At 35.4% G+C, this 27,253-nt stretch overlaps 1 pseudogene; it reads right to left on the bottom strand.

Annotated features, from left to right (window-relative positions):
• Positions 1-8,097: 8,097 nt before the first annotated feature.
• The window catches only part of LOC118846786, a 49,397-nt pseudogene continuing 30,241 nt past the window's right edge, over positions 8,098-27,253 (bottom strand).

The raw sequence follows: 27,253 nt of genomic DNA on the forward strand, positions 1-27,253 counted from the left end.
TTGTATCAATTCATATAAGTCCCTCCAGGTTTTCCTGAAATGCTCCCCCTCATTATTCCTTTTTTTAAAATGACATTTTATTTTTCCCAATTACATGTACAAACAATTTTTAACATTTATTTTAAAAAATTGAATTCCAAACCTCTCCCTTCCTCCTTTCCCACTTCCCAACATGAAGAGCCAATTCATATAGGTTACACTTATGCAATAATGCAAAATATACTTCCATATTAGCCAGATTGTGAAAATGATATACATTAATTTTTTTAAGTAGAAAGTTAAAATAGTATGTGTTGATCCAAATTCAGACTCCATCAATTCTTTGTTCTGGAGATAGATTGCATTTTTCATCATGAGTCTTTGGGGATTGTGCTGATTCATTCTATTGCTTAGAATAGCTAAGTCATTCACAGTTGATCATTGTAAAGTATTTGGAATTTCTGGTTTTGCTCACTTTACTTTTTATCGGCATATATGAGTCTTTCCATGTTTTTTGAAGTCTATCTGATCATTATTGCTTATAGCAAGATAATATTATCTTAAAATCATGTACCATAACTCATCCAGCCATTCCCAAATTAATGGAAATAGCCTCAATTTCTACTTCTTTGCCAATGAAAAAGAGATGCTATAAATATTTTATACAAATAAGTCCTTTTCCCTTTTTAGTTATTTCTTTGTGATATAGGCCTAGTAGTGGTACTGCTGGATCTAAAGATATTCACGGTTTCATAGACTTTTTAGTCAAATTTCCAAATCTTCTCTGGAATGGTTGGATCAGTTCACAACTTCACCAAAAGGGAATTAATGTTCCAATTTTCTAACATCCTCTGAAAAAATTATCAGTTTCCTTTTCTGTCATATTAGCCAATGTGATAGGTGTAAAGTAGTACCTTGGAGTTGTTTTAATTTGCATTTCTCTAATCATTAGTCTTTTAGAGCATTTTTGTATGACTATAGATAGCTTTTATTTCTTCTTTTAAAAATTGCCTGTTTGTATCCTTTGAACATTTATCAATTGGTGAATGATGTGTATTCTTATAAATTTGACTCGATTCTCTATGTATTTGAGAAATGATGACTTTATCCAAAAAAACTTGCTGTAAAATTTGTCCTAGATTTCTGTTTTCCTTCTAATATTGGTTGCATTGGTTTTCTTTATACAAAACCTTATTAATTTAATGTAATCACTTATGTATTCTTTTCCCTTTTTCCCTTTTTAGGCTTCTGGTGTGTCCTGATATTGGAGATCAAAATTTTTGTTTAATTCTGGCCTTCTCCTTATGAAAGCTTGAAATCCTTCTATTTTATTGAGTGATTATTTTTCCCTTGAACTATTATGTTTAATTTCACCAGGTACATGATTATTGATTGTAATCCTAGCTCCTTTGCCTTCTGGAATATCATGGCCCATAATCTCTGATCCTTTAATGTTGCAGTCTCAAAGTCCTGAGTAATCCTGATTGTGTCTTGCCAATATTTGAATTGTTTCTTTCTGGCCCTTAGCTATATTTTTTTTTTCTTCACCTGATATTTCTGTAATTTGATTATAATATTCCTTGGGTTATTTATTTTGGGATGTCTTTCCTGAGGTGATCAGTGGATTCTTTCAATGCCTATTTTCCCCTCTAGTTTGAGGATATAGGGCAATTGCCCTTGACAATTTCTTGAAATACACCTTCCAGGTTTTCCTTTTGAGTATGGCTTTCTGGTATTCCACTGATTCTGATATTGTTTCTCATGGATCTATTTTCCAGGTCAGTTGTTTTTCCAATGAAGTATTTTACATGTTCTTCTATTTTTTTCATTCTTTTGAATTTGTTTGGATGATTCTTAATATCTGAAAGAGCCATTATCCAATTGCCCAATTCTAAATTTTAAGGAGTTGTTTTTCTCAGTTAGCTTTTTTGCTTCCTCTTCCATTTGGCCAGCATTGGAATAGGCCCTGTGCTTCAGCATAGCCCTAGGCAAACAGGCTGATGTTAGTTCTTTGACCTTCCCCAGCCCCCTTGTAAGCTAGCATAGCTGGAAAACAGACAGATGCCATTACTGGACCCCTGTGTGGACAGATGACACCCCATGAGCCATGGTACACAGGCAGACTCCAGTGCTGGAAGTGGCTTCCTTTCCCCCATATACTTTGACTTAGCACCAGCTCCCCTATCACTATGGTCTCCAGCAGTGCCAGGCACCTTCTCATTGAAATCCCTTAATGCAGCACTAGATACAAGCTTCCTCTGTGGGCCTAAGACCAACATCAATGTAGCACCAGGCAAATACCCATAGTCTGTGGCCCCTGACACAAGAAGCTTGGGATAGTGTGCCTTCCACTCCAGGAGCAGAGCTCAAATTGAAAAGTAAGGAAAAGGACTGGAAAAGATAAGAAAACAACAACAACAACAAAAAGAATATGAATATATCAAGTTATTATGATCACAGGGAAGACCAAGCCACACACCCAGAAGAGGACAATAACGTCAAAATAGTTATTGTCAAAAATCCAAAGAAAAATAAGAATTCATCTCAAGCCCAAGAAGAGCTAATGCAAGAGTCCAAAAAAAGAGTTTCAAAATCAAATGAGAGAGGTAGAGGAAAAATTGGGAAAAGAAATGAAAGGGATGCAAGAAAATTATGAAAAAAGAATCAACATCTTGGAAAAAGAAATCATCTCCTTAAAAATAGAATTGGCCAAATGGAAAAGGATGTATGAAAGCTAACTGAAGAAAAGAACTCCTTAAAAATTTGAATTGGGCAAGTGGAAGCTAATGTCTCTATGAGACATAAAAAATCAGGCAAAAAATTAAAATAATGAAAAAATAGAAGAGAATGTAAAATACCTCATTGGAAAAACAACTGACCTGGAAAGTAGACCAAGTATAGATAATATAAGAATCATTGGAATACCTGAAAACCATAACCAAAAAAATACGTAGATGCCATACTCCAAGAAATTATCAAAGAAAGTTGTCTTCCTATCATGGAACCAGAGGGCAAAATAGACAGTGAAAGCATCCAACAATCGCCTCTGGAAAGAGATGCCAAAATGAAAACTCCAAGGAACATTATAGCCAAATTTCAGAACTCTCTGGTCAAGGAATAAATACTAGAAGTATCCAGAAAGAAACAATTCAAATGTCGGGGAATCACAATCAAGATTACAAAGGACTTAGCAGCTTCAACAGTAAAGGACTGGAAATCTTGGAACATGATATTCTGGAAGGCAAAGGAATCATAACTTCAAGCAAGAATCACCTACCTGGCAACATTGAGCTTAACGTTTTAAGGGGAAAAATCATCATTCAATGAAATAGAATAATTTCAAGCTTTCATAAGACCAGAGCTGAACAAAAAATTTGATTACCAATATCAAGACACAAGAGAAACATTAAATGGTAAGAAAAAAGGTAAGGGGCAGCTAGGTGGTGCAGTGAGTAAAACATTGGCCTTGGAGTCAGGAGGACCTGAGTTCAAATCTGGCCTCACACTTGACACACTTACTAGCTGTGTGACCTTGGGCAAGTCACTTAACTCCAATTGCCCTGCCTTCCCCCCCCCTTGAAAAAAAAAACTCAAAGAAGTCAAAGAAAACATAGGGGTTTTCACAGGGTATAATCCTATGAAAACCCCTATGTTTTCTTTTACCTTTTTTTCCCTACATGGGAAGATGATACTTAAGATACTTAAGAACGTATCAGTAATAGCAAAGCTAGAAAAAGTATATACATAGAGAGAGGGTATGGGTATCAAGCAAATTTGAAGGAATGGCAGAAAAATTAAGGCATGAGAAAGAGGAGTGCACTGGGTACAAAATGAGGAAAAAAGTGTAATAGGACAAATTATTTCACATGAAGAGAAAGGAAAGACCTATTGCAGTGGAGGGGAAGGTGGGAGGGTGGGGTGGTGGGCATTCCCTGAACTTTACTGTCATCAGAATTGACTGAAAGAGGGAATCATATGGACAATCAGTTGAATATATAAATCTATTTTACCTGACAGGTAAGTAGGAGGGGAGGAGATTAAGTGGGGTGGGCAGTTGACAGAAAGGAAGGCAGATCAGGGCAGATGGTAGATTGAAGCAAAATCTGGAGACAAGGGAAAGGGGGAAAGGAGAGAGGACAAACAGGAGGAACAATAGGATGGAGAGAAACACACAGTTAGTAATCATAACTGTGAAGGTGAATTGGATGAATTCTCCCATTAAACAGAAACAGATAGCAGAGTGGATAAAAAAACCAAAATCCTACAATATGTTGATTACAAGAAATACACTTGAAACCATGACACACTCAGGACAAAGGTAAGGAGCTGGAGAAGAATCTGTCATGGTTCAACTGAAGTTAAAAAAATGGGGAGAAATCCTGATCTCAGACAAAGCAAAACAACAAAATAGATTTAATTTGAAAAGATAATGAATAATAACTCCATCTTTCTAAAATGTACCATAGAAAATGAAGTAATATCAATACTAAACATGTATGTACCAAGTAGGATAGCATCCACATTCTTAGAGAAGTTAAGTGAGGTACAGGAACAAATAGAAAGCAAAACAGCACTGCTGGGGGTGACCTCAAGTATCCCCTTCCAGAACTTGATAAATGTAACAATAAAGAAAGTTAGGAAATGATAAAGAATTTTAGAAAAATGAGATATGTAGAAAACTGAATGAGAACAGAAAAGCATATACCTCTTTCTCACCCATACATGGCACACACACACATACACACACACACACACACACACACACGTATGCAGGCACACATGCACAAATTGACTATATATTATGTCATAAAACATCAAAATATAATGTAAAAGGGCAGAAATATTAAATGCATCTTTTTGATCCTAATGCAATAAAATCACTTTCAAAAAGGGCAGTGGAAAGATAGATTAAAATTAATTGGAAACTGAATATTCTTATTCTAAATGTAAAGTGGGTCAAAGCACAAATTATAGAAACAATATTTTTTTTTACTTAAAGGTTTACTTTATTTTCAATTTTCTTCTATTTTACAGTGAAACTTCAGTTACATTTTCAAAATTTAAAAATTTCCACCTTTCTTCAGTACAATTAAATTTCTTAGGTTCCTAAAAATAAGTCAGAAATTTTACTTATTTGCACAGTACCCTCTAATCAAGTCTTTGATGCCACTTTCAGTGTTTCCAGCTTAGGACCACCTTGTTAGTGCCCTTTTCCTTTTCCAAAGAGGGGTAGTGATAATCCCAGACACCTAATATTAAAACCATGGATGTCTGTTTTTACTTAAGTTAAAAAAGACTAACAGAAACTGATGGTGAGAGAATAAAACTGAAGAGCAATGAGTTCTTTCTCAAGTATACACATAAGTAGTATGATTTGATTTAACAGTGTTAGTGATGACTCAACTTGGCTGAAGACAAACTCCTTTAATACTGATATTGTTCCCATTATGACCAACACTGCTATAAATTTTAAGATTAAGTTAAATTATTTCACGTCTTTTCTCATCTTCCTGGGAAAGAAAAAGGACCTTGAAAGGAGCTGTTGCTCTGGAATATGTTAACTTCTGCAGAAGCTCTTGGCAATTATGCAAATAATTCTTCTCATTTTATAATTTTCTGTCAAGTATAACATCCCTCACAGTCCTCAGAAATGCATCACAGAAAATTTTACTCTGTGTGTACATGCGTATGGTTTGAATGTTTCCAGGCAATAAAAAAGCTCTTTTTTCCCCCTGAATTTCTAGAGCCTCAACGTACTGGATTTCTCTATGAGGATACTTTTTTTTACCCTTTTACTCTTTATTCCAGTTTTATTCTCATTCAAATTTGAATGAGAGGATTAAAGATCAGAGGGGAGAGACTATTTTGAATGAAAAAAAGACAAATGTTGACTAATTATAAAACTTATTCATGTACTTAATGAAAATTTTAAAAAGATTTTACCAGAGACAGAAAAAATTGTTATCCCCAATTTCTCTTCTCTAAAATAGGTGGTGCAAGAGTCTCTAGCAGGAATTATTTAAAATTTATATTATCTACTCTCCATGATAAAATCCCTTGGCCATATCATGACAATAATACAATTAAAATGCTAAAAAGTAATTTACAACACTGCTGAATTTTTCAAAATCTTAAACAAATCAACACTACCCTTATGCTCATTTGTAGTATAATTAAGACTGTAAATTACAAGGGAAAGGTCTATTGGGGATGCTAGGATTTCAAAGCAAAAAGGTACCCTGGAAATCATCTAGTCTAATACCCTCATTTAAAAGATGTAGAAACTGAAGCCCAGGTGAAATCACATGATCAAGGTCATGCAGATCAGAAATGGGAGGGCCAGTATTTGAACCTGAGTGTCTACATCAGTTTTAGTCAGTGATTTGGAGACAATGGGCATTCAGGTGTGTTTACTTCAGGCTTAAAATAAGAAGACATGGTCCCTATCTTCAAGGAGATAAAAAAATTAGATATCGATGAAGAGTGTAAGGGCTAATTCCCAATGAAAATTTTTGTTTTATTTAGAAGTTTTGTTTCTAGAGATGATATATAGAAAAAAATGTCTGCAATTCCAAATTATGTACAAAAAATACATCTAGGAAAATTTTCCTATATGCTTCACTAAACCAGTTCTTCAATATACCTCAATGTCATTCCTAAGAAATTTGTTTAAGGAGAAGACTATGCTTAGCAATCTATTTTTTTGGCAGTGACTTTCAACAAAAGGTCAAAATGCAAAGATTGGTTTTGTGATAGGAATGTACTGTAGTGGCTCTATTAATATTTTATATCATGTTTGAAGCTGCGATTTTTTTCTTTATACATTTTAGTGATGGACAAAGAATTAGCATTTAATATGGACAACAAAAGCATCTCCAACCCCAACACCTAAAACTTTGCTCAAGACACAGAAGCAGATTAAAACATATCAATCAAAAGTAAATCACAGCAAGGGACAAATGCCTTTAGAATGGGTTGGCCATTTGAGATTATTAGCAATTATATTTAAGAAATGTAGTCTAGTCTTTAGATTTAGATGTTTCTCTTACATTCTCAAATTTCAAAGAAGTATTAGACCCCCTTAAATTTAAACTTTCTAGTGACTCAGTTAATGACACTTCAGCATTCTCCCCAGTACCTTACCCCACTGAAAAATATCAGATACCATGATGTATCAGAGTCATAATTTCCCTTATTTTGCTAGTAATATAAAGATATCTCTTTTCAGAAGCTTCATGTCTCAGAATAAATGCTGGGGAAAGGTTTAATTTAGGGTTTGAGTGTGTATAAATCTAGAAAAGAAAGCACAGATCAGGTAAACTGAGCTCTAGAGATAACAATATGACGAGAAGCCAATTAAGTTAAGCAATTTCAAAAATTGTTTTCTATCCTGTGGGCAAAAAGTAATTACAGTTGAGACACAGGACATAAAAGTAAAAAATAAAATCTAGGAAAAGAGACTATTTTTTTAAAGTTAATAGAAATGGCTGAAAGTGCAAAAGGATATTTTGATCAACATAAAGAATAAGAACCTCTGCTCTATTTTCAAGGAACATTAAACAGTCAAATTTGATCAATATTCTCACTGCAAACAAAGCAATATGACCAGGTAGAATGAATGAAAAAATTATTACTAGTACTTATTAGTTTTTAGCTCTAGTAAAAATAGTCTTACTATTTTGTATGTCATTAACAAATTTCCTCAATGGTCAATGGAACATTGTGCTTTCTGATATAAAACTCTAAAATATTTGTCTGCTTTCAATTTCTACATAATCTGAACATGCTGTTTCAATGTGTCACAATAAAAAAAAAATAAACACAGCTTTGCTCACTTCAGTCACTTCATGAAAAGAAAAGCTGAAGAAAATACATAGCATTCTATATGAAAACAACTTATATCTTACTTAGGTTAAGTCTATTTAAAATTAAGTTTTCAGAAAAAAGAAACAACTAGATCCTAATAAGATGCTATAAAACCTACCTGGCTTACTCACCCAAAAAATCTTCAAAAAACTAGATACTTCAAAAATTAATCTCCTTCATACATTATTAGCCAAACTAATTTCTCTTCTTTGTGACAGGTATGGTTCTCTCACCTATGGAAGGCATGCTGACCTAGCTAAATAAGGAATTCTATCTATTGCTTTCAGATGTACCAACCTTCTCAAAAGCACTGGATGGGGTCATCAAACGAAAGCTGACATTCTGAATGACGGTACTGGTATGTCTCCAATATCTTCTATCAAGAGTGAACAGCCTTGTATAGTTCCATCTCTGGGAATCTGCTCAGATGGTTATTATCCAAATAAGACATAAGCTTTTCAAAGCTCAGACAAGATAGGAAATTGGGTCTTGACAATAGTGGCATAAAGTTCTCTAAAAGAAAGGAGTCCAACTTCTCCCTGACTCTCTTGAAGTTTACACCAAAATCATCTAATAGTCTCATAATTTCTGCAGAATTTTCTAAGCAGACTTTGACTAAGAGAAAATACCAGCAGAACTTTACTACTTCTATAAGCTGAACATACATGGGAGCCTTCAGGATTTCACGAACAGTATTCATATTCAGTTCTATAGTTCCATAGTACATGAATTGTAGGACATAGCTGAAGTCTGTAGCATTCAGACCTTTCAAATGAATTTTGTCTTGATCTCACTCTGTCATGTCAGCTGTGAACATTAGCCTGAAGCAGTCGCTCTAGGTGACAAGGAGTGCATGATGAGCCTGGAATTAATGATCTTCAATGCAAATGTGAAATCAAGAAGCCGTTTCTCTCCATACAGTGCTCTGAACCCAGCAGAGGTGCTAGTGTCGTGGATGGTGGAACTATACCGTTCTACTTTCCTGCCATGAATAAACTTAGGGGTCTTGATCCACTTATAAGTGGACTGGCATTTGCATCAGGAAAAGCACCTTCACCATTGGCATTAATTGGCATCCCCTTATTCAGCTGAAGAGGGAAAACCAAGACTGTCCAGGCTGTGAAGACTGAACCCTCCTCCTCCTCTCACCTCTAGAGGAGATCCTCCCTCCAGGACTGGGCTGGGGCACCTCAAGGAGGCCAGAATGGGGAGAGCCTAATTGTTGGCTGCTGGGGTAACCATGGCCGTGCTGCCCCTGCACTTCCCCCTGGTCCAGCAACAGGGGATCCATCTTTCTCAATGAATAACTTCATTAAAGAGAATTACAACCATGAGACAACATACCAAAGTTTATGGCATGTAGCAAAAGCACTACATAAGGGGAATTTTATTTCTCTAAATTCTAACATCAACAAAATAGAGAAAAAGCAGATCAATGAATTGGGCATGAAATTAGGAAAAAAAAGAAAAAAGAACAAATTAAAATCCCCAACTAAAAATCAAATTGGAAAACCTCAAAACCAAAGGTGAGTTTGATAAAATTGAAAAAAAAAAAAAAACTAATGAGCTTATTTAAAAATCTGGAAGCTGGTTTTATGAAAAAAACTAGGATAGATAAATCATTGGTTAATTTCATTGAAAAAAGAAAGAAAACAAAATATCCAGGTATCAAAAACTAAAAGGATGAAATCACCACCAATAAAGAAGAAATTAAAACAATAATTCAAAAATATTTTACTTAATTATATGTCAATAAATCTGACAATCTGAGCAAAATGAAAGAATACTTATAAAAATGTAAATTACCCAGATTACCAGATGAGGAAATAGAATGCTTAAGCACACCTTAGAAAAAGAATTTGAACAAACAATAAAGTTTCTAAGAAAAATCCTCATGGCTAGATGAGTTCACAAGTGAATTATATCAAACTTTTAAAGAACAAATAATGCCAATACTATTTAAACAATTTGGAAAAGTAGAAGAAGTAGAAGTCCTACCAAATTCTGTTAAAAATACAAATATGGTACTGATGCCTAAAGCATGAAAAGGCAACAAAAATTAAAACTATGAAGTTATTTCCCTGCCAAATACTGACACAAAAATTTTAAATAAAATACTAGCCAGTAAATTATATCAGTATATCACAAGAATCATACAGTCTGACAATGTAGGATTTATGCCAGGAACACAGTGCTGGTTCAATATTAAGAAAATTATCAGCATAATTTGCCATATCAATAACAAAACCAAATTATTTTTATGACTATCTCAATTGGTGCTGAAAAAGCTTCTGCCAAAATACAGCACCCATTCCTATTAAAAACATTAGAAAATATAGTAATAAAGTGAGCATTCCTTAAAATAATAAGATGTATCTATCTGAAACTATTAAAAAGTAGTGTCTATAAAAGTGACAAGGTAGAAATATTCCCTTTAAGATCAGGGGTGAAGCAAGCATGCCCCTAATCACCACTATTACCCAAATTGTACTAGAAATATTAGCTATTGCAATGAGAGAAGAAAAAGAAACTGAAGGAATTAGAATAGACAATGAAGAAAAAAAGCTATCACTCCTTGCAAGTGATACAATGGTATACTTAGGGAACCCCAGAGAATCAACTGAAAAAATTACTTGAAATAATTACCAACTTTAGCAAAGTTTCAGGAGTTAAAATAAATCATTAGCATTTGTATATATTACCAAGAAACTCTAGCAGCAAGAAAGAGAAAAAAGAAACTGCACTTAAAATAACTGTAAACAATGTAAAATACTTGGGAATCTACCTGCCAAGGCAAACTAGAACTATTTGAACACAATTACAAAACACTTTTCACACAAATAAAGTCAGATCTAAATAACTGGAAAAATTGGGGGCAGAAGCAAGATGGCAACTGGAAAGCAAGGACTTCCCTAAAGCTCTCCCCCACGATGCTGCAAACACCTATAAAAATGGCTCTGAACAAATTCTCGAACTGCAGAACCCACAAAATAACAGAGGGAAGCAGGGCTCAAGCCGAGGACAGCCTGGATGGTCTCTGGGTAAGGTCTACCACACAGTGCTGGGAGCGGAGTGGAACAGAGTCCAGCATTGGCTACATCCAAACCAACCAGACCAGGAGCCTGGTGAAACAGGCCCTAGTGCCCTGAATCAGTGAGGAGTGGCAGTTACCAGACTTTTCAACCCACAAACACCAAAGACAACAGAGAAGGTTAGTGGGAAAAAAAAAAAACTGCAGGGACAGAGTGAAAGGAGTTCGAGGTTTGGCCACCACACCAGGGCAGTGGAGGTAGTGCCACTACAGAACTACAGCTGCAGTTGCCTCTGGCTCCAGGCCCACCTGGTGGGAGGAATTAAGAGGCAGATCAGAGCAGGAGTGCAAAGCCTGATCATATCTGAGTCGTGGTCCAGGTTGACGGTTGTCAAGGGAGGAGGAGCATTGGTATGGCAGAACTTGCTGTGTAGAAACACCTCTGAAAACAACAGCACAGCCCCTCAAGCCTGGGACAAAGTACTCTCTTCTCTACAAGCAGTCATACCCTGATGAAAAACTCAGGGGTCAAGTACTTAGCTAGGAACACAGCCAGGCAGTGAAAATGGACTCAGATTCAGACTCAAACTTTGGAATCTTTCATCAGTGACAAAGAAGACCAAAATATACACCTAGAAGAAATCAATAAATTCAACCTATAGCAAAAGCCCCCAAAGAAAAACATAAACTAGTCTCAGGCCATGGAGGAGCTTGAAAAGGATTTGGAAAAGCAAGTTAGAGAAGTAGAGTAAAAATTGGGAAGACAAATGAGAGGGATGCAAGGAAACCATGAAAAACAAGTCAATTATTTGCTAATGGAGACCCCAAAAATGCAGAAGAAAATAAGACCTTAAAAATAGACTAACTCAAATGTCAAAAGAACTCCAAAAATCCAATGAAGAGAAGAATGTCTTGAAAGGCAGAATTAGCCAAATGGAAAAGGAGGTCCAAAAGACCACTGAAGAAAATACTACCTTAAAAATTAGATTGGAGCGACTGGAAGCTAGTGACTTTATGAAAAATCAAGATATTGTAAAACAGAACCAAAGGAATAAAAAAATGGAAGACAATGTGAGATATCTCAGTGGAAAAACCACTGACCTGGAAAATAGATCCAGGAGAGATAATTTAAAAATTGTTGGACTACCTGAAAGCCATGATCAAAAAAAGAGCCTAGATATTATCTTTCAAAAAATTATCAAGGAGAACTGCCCTGACATTCTAGAGCCAGACAGTAAAATAGAAATTGAAAGAATCCACTGATCGTGTCCTCAAAAAGATCCCAAAATGAAAACTCCTAGGAATATTGTCACCAAATTCCAGAGCTCCCAGATCAAGGAGAAAATACTGCAAGCAGCCAGAAAGAAACTATTTGAGTATTGTGGAAACACAATCAGGATAATACAAGATCTAGCAGCTTCTACATTAAGGGATCAAAGGGCTTGGAATATGATATTCCATGGAGCTAGGATTAAAACCAAGAATCACCTACCCAGCAAAACTGAGTATCATGCTCCAAGGCAAAAGAAGGATTTTCAATAAAATAGAGGACTTTCAAGCTTTCTCAGTGAAATGATGAGAGCTGAAAAGAAAATTAGGCTTTCAAACACCGGAAGCAAGAGAAGCATGAGAAGGTAAACAAGAAAGAGAAATCATAAGGGACTTACTAAAGTTGAACCATTTTGTTTACATTCCTACATGGAAAGATGATGTGTATAATTCATGAGACCTCATTATTAAGGTAGCTGAAGGGAATATATATATATACACATATAGACAGAGGGCACAGGGTGAGGTGAATATGAAGGGATAATATCTAAAAAAATAAAATCAAATTAATGGATAAGAGAGGAATACATTGAGAGAGGGATAAAGGGAGAGATAGAATGGGGTAAATTATCTTGCATAAAAGTGGCAAGAAAAAGCAGTTCTGTAGGAAGAGAAGAGGGGTCAAGTGAGGAGGAATCAGTGAATCTTGCTCTCATCAGATTTGACCTGAGGAGGGAACACTATACACACTCAATTGGGTATCTTACCCCACAGGAAAGAAGAGGAAGGAGATAAAAAGGGGGGATGATAGAAGGGAGGGCAAATAGGGGGAGGAGATAATCAAAAGGAAACACTTTCAAAAAGGGACAGGGTTAAGGGAGAAAACTGAATAAAGGGAGATAGGATAGGAAGGAGCAAAATATCGTTAATCTTTCACAACATGAGTATTGTGGAAGGGTTTTACATAATGATACACATGTGGCCTATGTTGAATTGTTTGCCTTCTTAGGAAGGGTGGGTGTTCAGGGAAGATGGGAGAGAATTTGGAACTCAAAGTTTTAAAAGCAGATGTTCAAAAAAACAGTTTTTGCATGCAACTAGGAAATAAGATATACAGGCAATGGGCCATAGAAATCTATCTTGCCCTACAAGAATGTAAGGGAAAAGGGAATGGGGGGAGTGGTGTGAAAGAAGGGAGGGCTGACTGGGGAATGGGACAATCAGAATACATGTCATCTTGCAGTGGGGGGCATAGAAATGGGGAGAAAATTTATAATTCAAACTCTTCTGAAAACCAGTGCTGAAAACTAAAAATATTAAATAAATAAAAAAATTAAAAAATAACTGGAAACATATTAATTGCTCATGGATAGGCTGAGTCAATATTACAAAAGTGACAATTCTGCCTAAATTAATTTACTTGTTCAGTACAATACCAATCAAACTACCAAAAAAATGATTTTATAGAACTAGAAGAAATAACGACAAATTCATCAAGCATATGAAGGGAATTAATGAAAGAAATGCAAAGATAGGTGGCTTAGGAATATCAGATCTCAAATATATTATAAAACAGTAATCATAAAAACTATATGGTACTGGGTAAGAAAGAGAGGTGGATCACTGGAATAGATTAGGTGCATAAGATACAGTAGTGAATGGCTGTAGTTATTTCCTGTTTGCTAAACACAAAGACCCAAGATTCTGCAATAAAAAATCATTACTTGATAAAATCTGTTAGGTAAATGGGAAAATAATATGGTAAAAACTTGTTATAGACCAACATCTTATACTGTATACCAAAATAAGGTCAAAATGGGTACATTATTTAGACATAAAGGGTAACACCATAAGCAGATCAGAAGAGTAAGTAATATTCCACCTATCAGATCTCTGGAGAAGAGAAGATTTCATGACAAAACAAGAGCTAGAGAACAGTACAAAATGTAAAATAGGCAATTTTGATCACATTAAGTTGAAAAGCTTTTGAACAAACAAAAAAAATGTAACCAAGATTAGAAGGAAAGCACAAGCTGGGAAATGATCTAATATCTCTGATGAAAGTCTCATTTCTCCAACATATAGAGAAATAAACCAAATTTATATTAATAGACACCATTCCCCAATTGATGAATATTCAAAGGCTATGAACAAGCAGTTTTCAGGTGAAGAAATTAAAGCTATCTCTAGTCCTATGAAGAGATGCTTGAAATCACTTTTGATTAGATAAATTAAAATTAAAACAATTCTGAGGTACAACTTCACACACATCTAATAATTCACACCTGGCTAATAGGACAAAAAGGGAAATGATAAATTTTAAAGAGGATGTAGGAAAATTGGGACACTAAGGTACTGTTGGTGGAGATGTAAATTGATCCAACCATTCTAGAGAGTAATTTGGAATTATGCCCCAAGAGCAACCAAATTGTACATCCCCTTTAATACAGCAATACCACTGCTAGGTCTGCATTCTAAAGCAATCAGAAAAAAGACAAAAGGATATACACGTACAAAAATATTCCTACCAATTCTTTCTGTGGTGGCAAAAAGATAAAACTGGAAATTGAGGGGATGCCCATAACTTGAGAATGGTTGAAAAAGTTGTGGTATATGAATGTAATAAATTACTATTTCACAATAAGAAATGATGAGCAGGTAGATTTAAGAAAGAAATATCTGGAAAGCCAAATATGGACTGATGTAATGTGAAATAAACAGAACCAGGAAAACATTACACAGGGTGATGGCAACACAGTACAGTGATCAACTATGAATAACTTAGTTCTTCTCAGCAATGCAATGATCCAAGACAATTACAAAGGATTCATGATGGAAAATATTATCTACATCCACATAAGGAACTGATGGACTCAGAATGAAAATCAAAGGATAATATTTTCGCTTACCTTATTTTTTGTGTTATTTTCCCTTTTGGTCTGTTTCCTCTTTCACAAATGTGACTAATATAGAAATGTTTTACATGATTCCATATATGTAACAAATATTAAATTGTTATCAATTTAGAAGAGAGGAGGGAGGGAGAAAATTTAGAAACAAAATATTATAAAAATTAATTATTAAACTTGTCTTTACATGTAATTAAAAATAAAATATTATTAAAATATTTTTAAAACCCCAAAACAATGCAATCACCAAATAAAGTATCAGGGAAAAAAGCATCAATGAGAGGGATGTTTTTAGGAAAACCTGGGAAGACTTACACTAACTATTGCAAAGTGATATGAGCAGAACTAGACCATTGTACACATTAACAACAATATTGTAATGATGATCAGCTGTGAAAATATTAGCTACTCTGATCAATACAATGATCCAAATTAATTTCAAAGGACCCCTAATTAAAAATTCAATCTACCATCTAAGAGAAAAATAATGAACTCTGAGTTCAGATTGAAGCATACTCTTTTCCCTTTATTTTTTTTCAATATGTGTAACATGGAAATAAGTTTCGCATGACTCACAAATATAATTGAAAGCCTATTTCTTGCCTTTGCTAGGGGTGGTAGAGTGGTGGGAGGAAGAGAGAGAATTTGGAATTTATGACTGTAAAAATGTTTAAAATAAATAAAATTTTCAAGGGAAAAATAGAATTTAAAAACATACTTTCACAGTGCCCATGTTAAAATTCTCTTCTTTACTTTACTATGATATTGAGGTAACCTTGGGATCTCAAAGACAGAGTATACACTTCAAAAGGGCCACGGCCTAATTATAAAAGGCTAAAAAATTTGGGCGATAGTCCTCATGGCCAGCCTAACTTGGTAGAGGCTGACTCATCACCATTTGCTGCAGGTTGAAGATTCTTCAGTCTACAAGTACCCTCAGAGATCATCTACAAATTACAGAGGGAATGTAATCAGTGTCAGTGGAAAAAAATACATTTGGTGACCAAATCACAGAACCGGAAGTTTGTAAGTCATCACATAGAAATAGAATTTCTAATAATGGATCTTGTAATCCATGAGTAACCTAAAAGTCATTGGATAGATAAACGATTGAAGTGAGCAGGCCGCTTTAGAGCACCAATAGAGATTTTGATGTTGTGTAAAAGATGCTATTCTCCAATCTTGATTTAGAATTAGAAGAGATCTTGAATGCAGTCTTTTCCAATTCGCTAATTCTATAAATTATAAAACTAATAAGTAGAGAATGCAAGTGGTTTAGAAGTAAGAAGTGATGGAGTTATTTACTGAAGTTAAATCCACTAAACTAGTGGGATGGACCCATATAGGAAAGAGAGATAATAGATAGTTGCCTGAGTATTTCCTTAGTGCCCATGAAATCATAAAAGGAAGATTTCTACTATACTTGGTAGACTCCTTCTTCAAAGATATGAATGAAAATGGATGAGAACCAAACAGGATATTAAGACTAAGGAACACTGCAGTCTTTTTTTAAGCATATTTTTTAAAATTTATTTAATATATTAAGCTTTCAGCATTGATTTTCACAAGAGTTTGAATTACAAATTTTCTCCACATTTCTACCCTCCTGCCCACTCCAAGATGGCATATATTCTGGTTGCCAAACTCCAAAGTCAGCCCTCTCTTCTGTCACCCCACTCCTCTCCCTTCCCCTCTTCCTTTACTTTCTTGTAGGGCAAGATAAATTTCTATGCCCCATTGCCTGTGTATCTTACTTCCTAGTTGCGTGCAAAAACTTTTTTGAAAATCTGTTTTTAAAACTTTGAGTCCTAAATTCTCTCCCCTCTGCCCTCCCCACCCACCCTCCTTAAGAAGGCAAGCAATTCAACATAGGTCACATGCATATCATTATGTAAACATTTCCACAATACTCATGTTGTGAAAGACTAACTATATTTTGCTCCTTCCTAATCTATCCCCATTTATTGAATTTTCTCCCTTGACACTGTCCCTTTTTGAAAGTGTTTATTTTTGATTGCCTCCTCCCCCATCTACCTTCCTTTCTGTTGTCCCCCCCTTTTTTATCTTACTCCTCCTTCTTTCCTGTGGGGTAAGAAACCTAATTGAGTGTGTATGTTATTCCCTACTCAGATCGATTCTGATGAGAGCAAGATTGACGCATTTCCCCCCACCTGCCCCCTCTTCCCTTCCCAGAGAACTCCTTTTTCTTGCCACTTTTTTGAAAGATAATTTACCCCATTCTATCTTTCCCTTTCTCCCTCTCTCAATATATTCCTCTCTCCTCCCTTACTTTGATTTATTTAGATATCATCCCTTCATATTCAAGTCACCCTGTGCCCTCTGTCTATATATATACATACACACACACACACACACACACACACACACACACACACACACACACACACACATATATATATATATATATATATATATATATATATATATATATATATATATATATATGCATATACATACACACACATATATGTATATTCCCTTCAGCTACCCTAATACTGAGGTCTCATGAATCATACACATCATCTTTCCATGTAGGAATGTAAACAAAAGAGTTCAACTTTAGTAAGTCCCTTTTGATTTCACTTTCTAGTTTACCTTCTCATGCTTCTCTTGCTTCTGGTGCTTGAAAGTCTAATGTTCTTTTCAGTTCTGGTTGTTTCACTGGGACAGCTTGAATGTCCTCTATTTTATTGAAAATCCTTATTTTGCCTTGGAGCATGATACTCAGTTTTGCTGGGTAGGTGATTCTTGGTTTTAATCCTAGCTCCATTGACCTCTGGAATATCATACTCCAAGCCCTTTGATCCCTTAATGTAGAAGTTGCTAGATCTTGTATTATTCTGATTGTGTTTCCACAACACTCAAATTGTTTCCTTCTGGCTGCTTGCAATGTTTTCTTCTTGATCTGGGAGCTCTGGAATTTGATGACAATATTCCTAGCAGATTTCTTTTTGGAATCTTTTCGAGGAGGCAATATGTGGATTCTTTCAATTTCTATTTTACCCTCTGGCTCTAGAATATCAGGGCAATTTTCCTTGATACTTTCTTGAAAGATGAGATTTAGGCTCTTTTTTTGATCATGGCTTTCAGGTAATCCAATAATTTTTAAATTATCTCTCCTGGATTTATTTTCCAGGTCAGTGGTTTTTCCAATGAGATATTTCACATTGTCTTCCACTTTTTCATTCCTTTGGTTCTGTTTTATAATATCTTGATTTCTCATCAAGTCACTAGCTTCCACTTGCTCCAATCTAATTTTTAATGTAGTATTTTCTTCAGTGGTCTTTTGGAAGTCCTTTTCCATTTGGGTAATTCTGCCTTTCAAGATGTTCTTTTTCTCATTGGCTTTTTGGAGTTCTTTTGCCATTTGACTTAGTCTAATTTTTTAACATATTGTTTTCTTCAGTATTTTTTGGGTCTTTAGCATGTCATTGACTTGTTTTTTATAGTTTTCATGCATCACTCTCATTTTTCTTCCCAATTTTTCCTCTACTTCTCTAATTTGCTTTTCCAAATCCTTTTTGAGCTCCTCCATGGCCTGAGACTAGATCATGTTTTTTTCTTGGAGGCTTTTGATGTAGGCTCTTTCTCTTAGTTGACTTCTTCTGGCTGTATGTTTTGGTCCTCTTTGTCACCAAAGAAAGATTCCAAAGTCTGAGCCTGAATCTGAGAGCGTTTTCACTGCCTGGCCATATTCCCAGCCAACTACTTGACCCTTAAGTTTTTCATATGGTTATGACTGATTGTGGAGTAGAGAGTACTTTTTTCCAAGCTTGAGGGGATGTGCTGTTGTTTTCAATGCTATTTCTACACAGCCAGCTCTGGCATAACAGTGCTCTGCCTCCCCCAAGAACCACCAACCCTGACTGGACTCAGATCCAAGCTGGCTCTGCATTCTTCCTGCAATCCACCACTTAATTCCTCCCACCAGTTGGACCTGGGGCCTGAAGCAACTGCAGCTGTAGTTCTGTAGCTGCACCTCCCCTGCTGCCCCCAGGGCAATGGCCAAACCTGGAACTCCTTCACTCTGTCCCTGCAGCTTTTCCCACTAACCTTCTCTGTTGTCTTTGGTGTTTGTGGGTTGAGAAGTCTGGTAACTGCCCCAGCTCACTGATTCAGGGTGCCAGTGCCTGTTCCCCCGGCTCACTATCTGGTTGGTCTGGGCACAGCCCACATAGGACTCTGTTCCTTCTGCTCCCAGCTCCATGTGATAGACCTTACCCAGCAACCATCCAGGCTGTCCTGGGCTGGAACCCTGCTTCCCTCTGCTATTTTGTGGGTTACGCAGTTCTAGAATTTGTTCAGAGCCATTTTTATAGGTTTTTGGAGGGACATGGGGGGAAACTCATGCAAGTCTCTGCTTTCCAGTTGCCGTCTTGGCTCCACCCCTCTGGAACATTGCAGTCTTAAGCCTGTCTCACCTCCCTTTAATGCTAGTGATCCCTCTGCGATTATTTCTAATTTATTCCATCTATATTTTGCCCCCCCACCATTTTATATTTTTATCACTGAAGGAAAGCTCTATTTTTATCATTCTTTTTATCCCTAGTACTTAGCACAGTGCCTGACACATAGCAGGAGCTCAATGAATGCTTATTGACTATCTAATTGCTGGAGGAGGAATGAGATCACAGTTCTGAGAAAGTATGTAGGAAAAGGAATTTGATTGAGACTACTCCATTTCTCTGAATTTTGAAAAAAAAGTAGAAATGTTTGGAAGGATATTTATATTATATAGAACCATCACAAAAGTTTTATTACAATTGAAAAAATATAGTTGCAGCTAGGTGATACAGTGGATAAATCACTGGCCCTGGAATCAGGAGGATATGAGTTCAAATTCAGCCTCAGACACTTACCAGCTGTATGACCCTAGGCAAGTCACTTAACACTGACTGTCACTATATGTGTGTGTATACATGCACACAGTATAAATACACATATGCATATATGTATGTATTTAACTATATGTATTACTTTGTAGTCATATGGGTGTAGGTGTTTGTATATACATATTTACATATTTATACATATATATATGCTTCTTTGTGTGTGTACATATGATATAAACATATATATATATATGTGCGCATGTATGTATATGTATATTGCTGTCCCTTCCTTTATTGTTGTTGAGTCATTTTAGTCATGTTTGACTCTTTGTGACCACATTTGGAGTTTTCTTGGCAAAGATACTAGAGTGGTTTGCTGTTTCCTTCTTCAGCTCATTTTACAGATGAGGAAACTTTGTCAATCAGGGTTAACTTACTTGCCAGAGGTCACACAGCTAGTAAATAAGCTTGGATTTAAATTCAGGTCTTCCTGACTTTGGGCCCAGTGTGCTATCCATTCCATCCCTTAGCTGCTACTATAGGGGCATCTAGGTGGTGTAGTTCATAGAGTACTGGACTCGAAATCAGGAAGACTCATATTCATAAGTTCGAAATCATATGTGTGTATATGTACATAAAGGTATGTACATTTACACATATATGTGCACGTTTATGTGCATACATGTGTATATGTGCATATATGCATGTATATCCAGACACACATACATATATGTATATATATGTGTATATATGTACATATATATATATATACACACACAGAGAAAGAGAGAAAGAGAGAGAAAGAGAGAGAGAGAGAGAGAGAGAGAGAGAGAGAGAGAATATTTTGTGCATGTTTCTCTAATTATTATCTGAGTACCTTGATTACCGGGATCTTGGATCTTGATAGTTGTTTGCTTGTGTATTTGTTTACCTTTCTATGAATCCTCCACTTAACACAGTACATGGAATATATTGAATGCTCAGCAGGATTAAATTATATATTGAATATTAAACTGTAACTGAATACTCTGTGTTCATGAGGACTCAGATAAGAAAACTGAACTTTATTCTTCTCGATATAGAGAACCATGCATGTAGGATGTTTCATGTATTGACAATTGATTTTCTTGTTGGTTTTATATCTCTAAATTTTTCAAAGGTTTGACTTCTTGTTTTGGGCAGTGGAAATGTTAATTTTGACATGAATATGATGTGCAAGCCAAAGTAAATAAATGTTAAATAAAATTATATATTAGAGAGAAAAAATAGTTTTGGGGAAAAAATATGGAAAGTCTTTCTTCAGGCATACTGACATTTTTTTGAAGCACAGTATAGGGGATATTTTTTGACTGAAATCAGAGGCCTAGGGTTCACATTCTGACTCTGACAATTTCTATTTGTGTGGACTTGAGGCTTCTATATTCACCTATTAGAAGATGTCATTGTTCTGTTCTGTGCATTTGTTTCTCTAGTAACAAGCTGTTTCAACGGTATTTCTAGCTTCTTCACAGTGACTCATTTCTAGTACTAGTCCTAAAGGGGAAAAAAGGTAAAGTGAAAGGAACTTATTTTGATATCCAATTGAATTAACTGATTTTCTTTTGTGATAGTGGAAGAGCGGGAATCACTTGAGCAAATCAGTAAAAATTACCCCATCTCACTTTAATGAAATGATAAAATGGTAATGTAATATAACTAGGTGGAAATGCATCTTGATCTAATCAAATCCATCAAAAGACAATTCAACTAAGTTTAAAAATGTCTTGATAAATTTAGATTTCTTTGATGAACTTCTGAATGAATTGGAGTGACATGAGTGTTTTCAGATCAACTGAGGAAACTGAATCATGGCCTTCAAAATAATATCAACTCAATTTAGTCATGAGAAATTTGGAATCCAGTGAGTGTCTAATGGGGAGAAAGAGTTAAAACTCTATTCCCTAAGGAAGAATGCATTGAAAAAAAATGCACTTTAGCCCTAGCCCTACCATCATATCCACTCCACTTGGCTGGACAATAGCCTATTAAGTTTTTGAAGTCTGGAGAACACTTAGTTTCCCATTTTCCCATTGGTGTTCTAGCATCATACTGCAGGACAGCAAGGTCTGGAGGCTATATTTCCATCTTGAGCTGAGGACAGTTTGTATACAGATTCACAACTCAACAAAGAACTCATAATAGAAACAATAGCATGCCCACAAGGGAACGGAGTCTTCGGACTCCACAAAGGCAAGATAATATCTTCCAGTAAGTAGGATCTGTGAGTTAGCATTTGCCACACATATTAAGTTTGAACCCACTTTTGCAGAGACTCTCCATATCTTTGTAGGACATTGTGTCCTAGACTTTTTTGAGAAATTCTTTGGGCCAGTTGCTATTACTGTACCATATCACCGAATATTGCTTTGTAAAAGCTAATACACTCTGGCTGACTAAATAATAATCAATGAACAATCATGGTAGGAAGAAAAAACAGTGAGGACTAATTAGGTATATAGCATTAGAAAAGACCTCTGTCAAACACTCAAAGCTGCCAGTGAGTTTTAAGGTGATATAGTATTTCCATGCTTGTGAGTCAATACATCAGAAAGAGCAGGAGTTAGATAGCCTCAGAGCATGTGTTAATCCTTTTTTTCTTACTCTGAAGTTATAAACACCAAAAAAACATCAGTATTGCCATGCATAAATTAGAATAAAAAAAGCATTTTACACAAAATGACAAATCTCCTTTACACATACCTTGCTTACTGATTGATATTTCTTTTTTTTTTTTTTTTGCTTTTTAGCAGGGCAAATTGGGGTTAAGTGACTTGCCCATGGTCACACAGCTAGTACATGTGTCAAGTGTCTGAGGCCGGATTTGAACTCAGGTCCTCCTGACTCCAAGGCTGGTGCTCTACTCACTGAGCCACCTAGCTGCCCCCATTGATTGATATTTCTAACACTGCTTCATAATGGCATCCTATTTGTGTCAGAGTTAATGGTAACCTCACAGACTCCTATATGTATAAATTGGGGATAATAATGCTTCCACTATCTATATCATAAAGTATTGCGAGACCGAAATGAAATAATATAGTCTTAGATTCAGACAATTTAGGTAAAGTTTTTAGTGAAATTTCAATTAATGTCCCTAAACTATTACTAGTAATAAAAATAATAATGAAAATATGGTCTAGCCAACTTGTTTCTCATTACCAATGGAATGAATTGAGTGTCACAACCTTATTGAGCCTTCCTGAGTAAAGATGTGGCAAAGAACCTGGAAAGTTTACTTCAAAACTTGTCTGTTGTGACTTTTTTCCCCTAATCAAAAGGCTAGTAATGTCACTGAAAACATTTGAGAGAGTCATTCTGGATTTACTATAGGCTTATTTATATGCCTTTCCACTAACAGATTAAGAAAGCATACAAAAATATTATGTAATACTTTCTAAGATCAGTACAGCAATAATCAAGGAGCAGGAAGCTAACCAAAGTCATGGATGAGCCAACAGCAGAACAAAATGCTCAATGTGGTATTAGCTACTAACCATGAATTGAAGGTCAGTGTTGTTCCTGAATTCTGTTGCCTAAGCATTAACTGGCCAATGTAGATTACTGATTGGTAGAGAGGAAAAATCAAAAAGAAGAAAATTTAATTCTGTGAGGGTTGATGGAAAGATTATGGAATCCATGTGTTCCAACTCTGGACCAACTGGAAACTGAACAGAGATAGAACATCTATATCTTTCTCAAATGAAAGTTCCATCAATACGACCTGAATTATTTTTAATGGCATATTTAAAATACAGGGCAACATTCAGGAGCTACTGCTGCTGCTAGTGCTGCTGCTGCTGCTGCTGCTGCTGCTGCTGTTGATTGAGAGTGATGATGAGATAGATGGATAGATAGATAGATGGATAGATGGATGGATAGATAGATAGATGGATAGATGGATAGATAGATAGATAGGTAGACAGAGAGACAGATAATCAGATTCAACCCTTGTTGTATACAATAGTCCAATATTTACATGTCTTAATACAGAGTAGTCACTCAAATGTAATTGCTGGCTGATTTATTGCTTAGCTAAAATACTGCTAAGCTATCAAGGAAAAAGCATGTTTCTGTACTATTTGCAAAGGTCCCCAGAGTTGTAGATTCCACCGTTTCCTATTAAAGCTTGTTTTAGTGTGTAATCACCCTTACAGTTAAAGAAGTTCTTTAAATGTGAATGAACTCTTTCTTATAGCGTTTTAAGCTCATTTCCTCTTGCTCAGCCTTCTGTAGAGATAAAAAGCCATTTCACATAATGGCTGAAGCCTTGTGAAGCACAGAGAACACTATCCAATAGTGAAGTGCTGGAATTCAGCCAGTCTGCCAAGACAGCATAGTTTGAATAGGCTGGATATGTAAACAGGCAGCATAGGCAAAAATAGGAACCTCATCTTACCTCTGATTCCATGTGATAGTTTACATGTGCAACAGGCTTTTGAGAACAGATTGGCTTCCTGGAGTATATAGCTCAGAGGGACAGGCATTCCCATTTGAACTCAGGCAATGATTTGAGAATATTGTAATCTGTGAGACAAAAAGTGATATTGAATTACGCCCTAGAGTACTTAAAGGGACACATACACACATTTTGGGAGACATAGACTGAGAAGAAAGAATAGGAATATTAAAAAATAAGTAGCAGCAGCAATGAAGGACAGCTTTGTTACCCCTACTTAATGAAGGAAATATGAAATAATGGATATCATAGGGACAGAAGGTAAGAAGTAAAAGTGAAAGGAGGAAGGTATATGGAACTCTCCTAGAGGTACCTAACAGTAGCAGATCATTTGGGGTTAAGCTACACACTGGATTTATCTGTTAAGAAATTAAGGGGCATTTGTTTAAGGTCTGGCCTTTCCCAACCATACTCTCCCTCTGCCTGGCCAATAACAGGCACTCTAATACACACCAATTGCTACTTCTACCAGAACATTTATGGTATTGTTATTTTTATAATATATATGAGCTCAAGTGGTGAACTAGAGATTAATATAAATATAAATTAGGACAGAAAACCAAAAGCCTGCTAGAATATTAAGAATTTTTCTAAAGAGGGCTCTGAATTGATAGAATTATTAACTTTTCATTTGAAATAAGCACATAAAACAGAAAAGGAATGGTCATATGGACCTAAGGGGCCATTTTATTAATCTTCGGTTAAAAATGTTGCTGTTTTCAAATAAAGTCAGATCTAAATAATTGGGAAAATACCAGTTGCTCATGAGCAGGCTGAGCAAATATAATAAAAATGACAATTCTACCTAACTTAATTTACTATTCAGTGTCCTACCCATCAAACTACAAAAATTATTTTATAGAGCTAGAAAAAATAATAAAAATCATCTGCAGGATCAAAGGTTTCAGAATATAAAGGAAATTAATGAAAATAAATTCAATGGAAGATGGCGTAGCTATGTTAGATTTAAAACTGTATTGTAAAGCAACAATCATCAAACCTGCTTGGTACTGGGTAAGAAATAGAGTGGTGGATAACTACAATAGGTTAGGTACACAAGACACAATAGTCAATGTCTATAGTAATCTACTGTTTGATAAACCCAAAAACTCCACCTTCTGGGATAAGAATTCACTGCCTGACAAAAACTGATGGGAAAACTAGAAAACAGTATGGCAGAAACTAGACATAGACCAACATCTTATACTGTATACCAAGATATAGTCACAATGGGTACACATTCTAGACATAAAGGGTGATACTATAAGCAAACTAGAAGATCAAGGAAGAGTTTACCTTTCAGATTAATGGAGAATGGAGGAATTTCTGAGCAAACAAGAGATAGAGAACTTTATGAAATGAAAAATGGATAATTTTGATTACATTAAACTAAAAAGGTTTTTTTCACAAACAAAGCCAATGCAACCAAGATGAGAAATGAAGCAAAATGTTGGGAAGCACTTTTTACAGCCAGTGTCTCTGATAAAGGACTCATTTCTAAAATACATATAGAACAGAGTGAAATTAATAGGAATAAAAGTCATTCCCCAATTGATAAATGAACAGGCAGTTTTCAGCTGAAGAAATTAAAGCTATATACAATCATATGAAAAATGCTCTAAGTCAATACAGATTAGAGAAATGCAAATCAAAACAACTCTAAGGTACCACATCACACCTATTAGATTGGCTAACATGACAAAACAGGAAAATGATAAATGTTGGAGAACATGTGGGGAAATTGGAACAATAATATATTGCTAGTGAATTGTGAACTTATCCAAGCAATCTGGAGAAAAATTTGGAACTATGCCCAAAGGGCTATAAAACTGTGCATACCCTTTGACCCAGCAGTACCCCTTCTATGTCTGTATCCCAAAAAGATAATAAAAAAGGAAAAGAACCACCATGTACAAAATATTTATATCAGCTCTTTTTGTGGTGGCAAAGAATTGGAAATGTTAGGGAGAAATGGCTGAACAAGTTGTGATATATGAATGTAATGGAATACTAGTCTTTCATAAGAAATAATGAGCAGGCAAACTTCAGAAAAATGTGGAAAAACTTGCATGAACTGATGCTGAGTGAAGTGAGCAGAACTAGAGAACATTGCACATAGTAACAGCAACATTGCACAATGACCAACTTTAATAGACATAGCTCTTCTCAGCAATGTAATGATCTAAGTTAATTCCAAAAGACTCGTGATGGAAAATGGTATCCTCAACCAGAGAAACAACTATTGAGTCTGAATGCAGATCAAAGCGTACTATTTTTCTCTTCTTTCGTTGTTTTTTTTTCTTTTGCTTTTTTTCCCTTTTTGTTTTCATTCTTCTTTTACAACTTAACTAATGTGGAAATATGTTTAATATGATTGTACATGGATAGCCTATATCAGATTCCAAGCCATATGGGGGGGGGGGGGAATTTAGGACTCAAAATCTTATAAAAGAGAATGTTAAAAAGTAAAATAAATTGCTTAATTAAAAATTAAAAATTTTGCTGTTTTAGTATGGTTTTATTTTTTAAATTTCCAGAAACTAAAAGTGTGAAAAGAAGAAAACACTGATGAGTAATGAGACCATCCATCCTCCCTCCCAAAATTATTTCGCATGTACCATGTTTTTTTTTTTTTATTTTTCTATTTATTCAACTAAGGTACATACTAAAACCTAGTTGTGCCTTTGTTAATAGAAGTGAATGAAAGGTCTTTTCAAAGTGAATCAGCAGCATTGTACATTGCAGGGAATGTTGTATGTAAAATCAGAAATCCTGGTTTTGACTCTCAGTTATATGACTTGATAATTGATCTCAGGTTTTAACTAAGCTTAAGCTGGTACTATTAATAGCT

The sequence above is a fragment of the Trichosurus vulpecula genome, chromosome 4, assembly GCF_011100635.1.
Source record: "Trichosurus vulpecula isolate mTriVul1 chromosome 4, mTriVul1.pri, whole genome shotgun sequence".
In the NCBI taxonomy this organism is placed as follows: Eukaryota; Metazoa; Chordata; class Mammalia; order Diprotodontia; family Phalangeridae; genus Trichosurus; species Trichosurus vulpecula.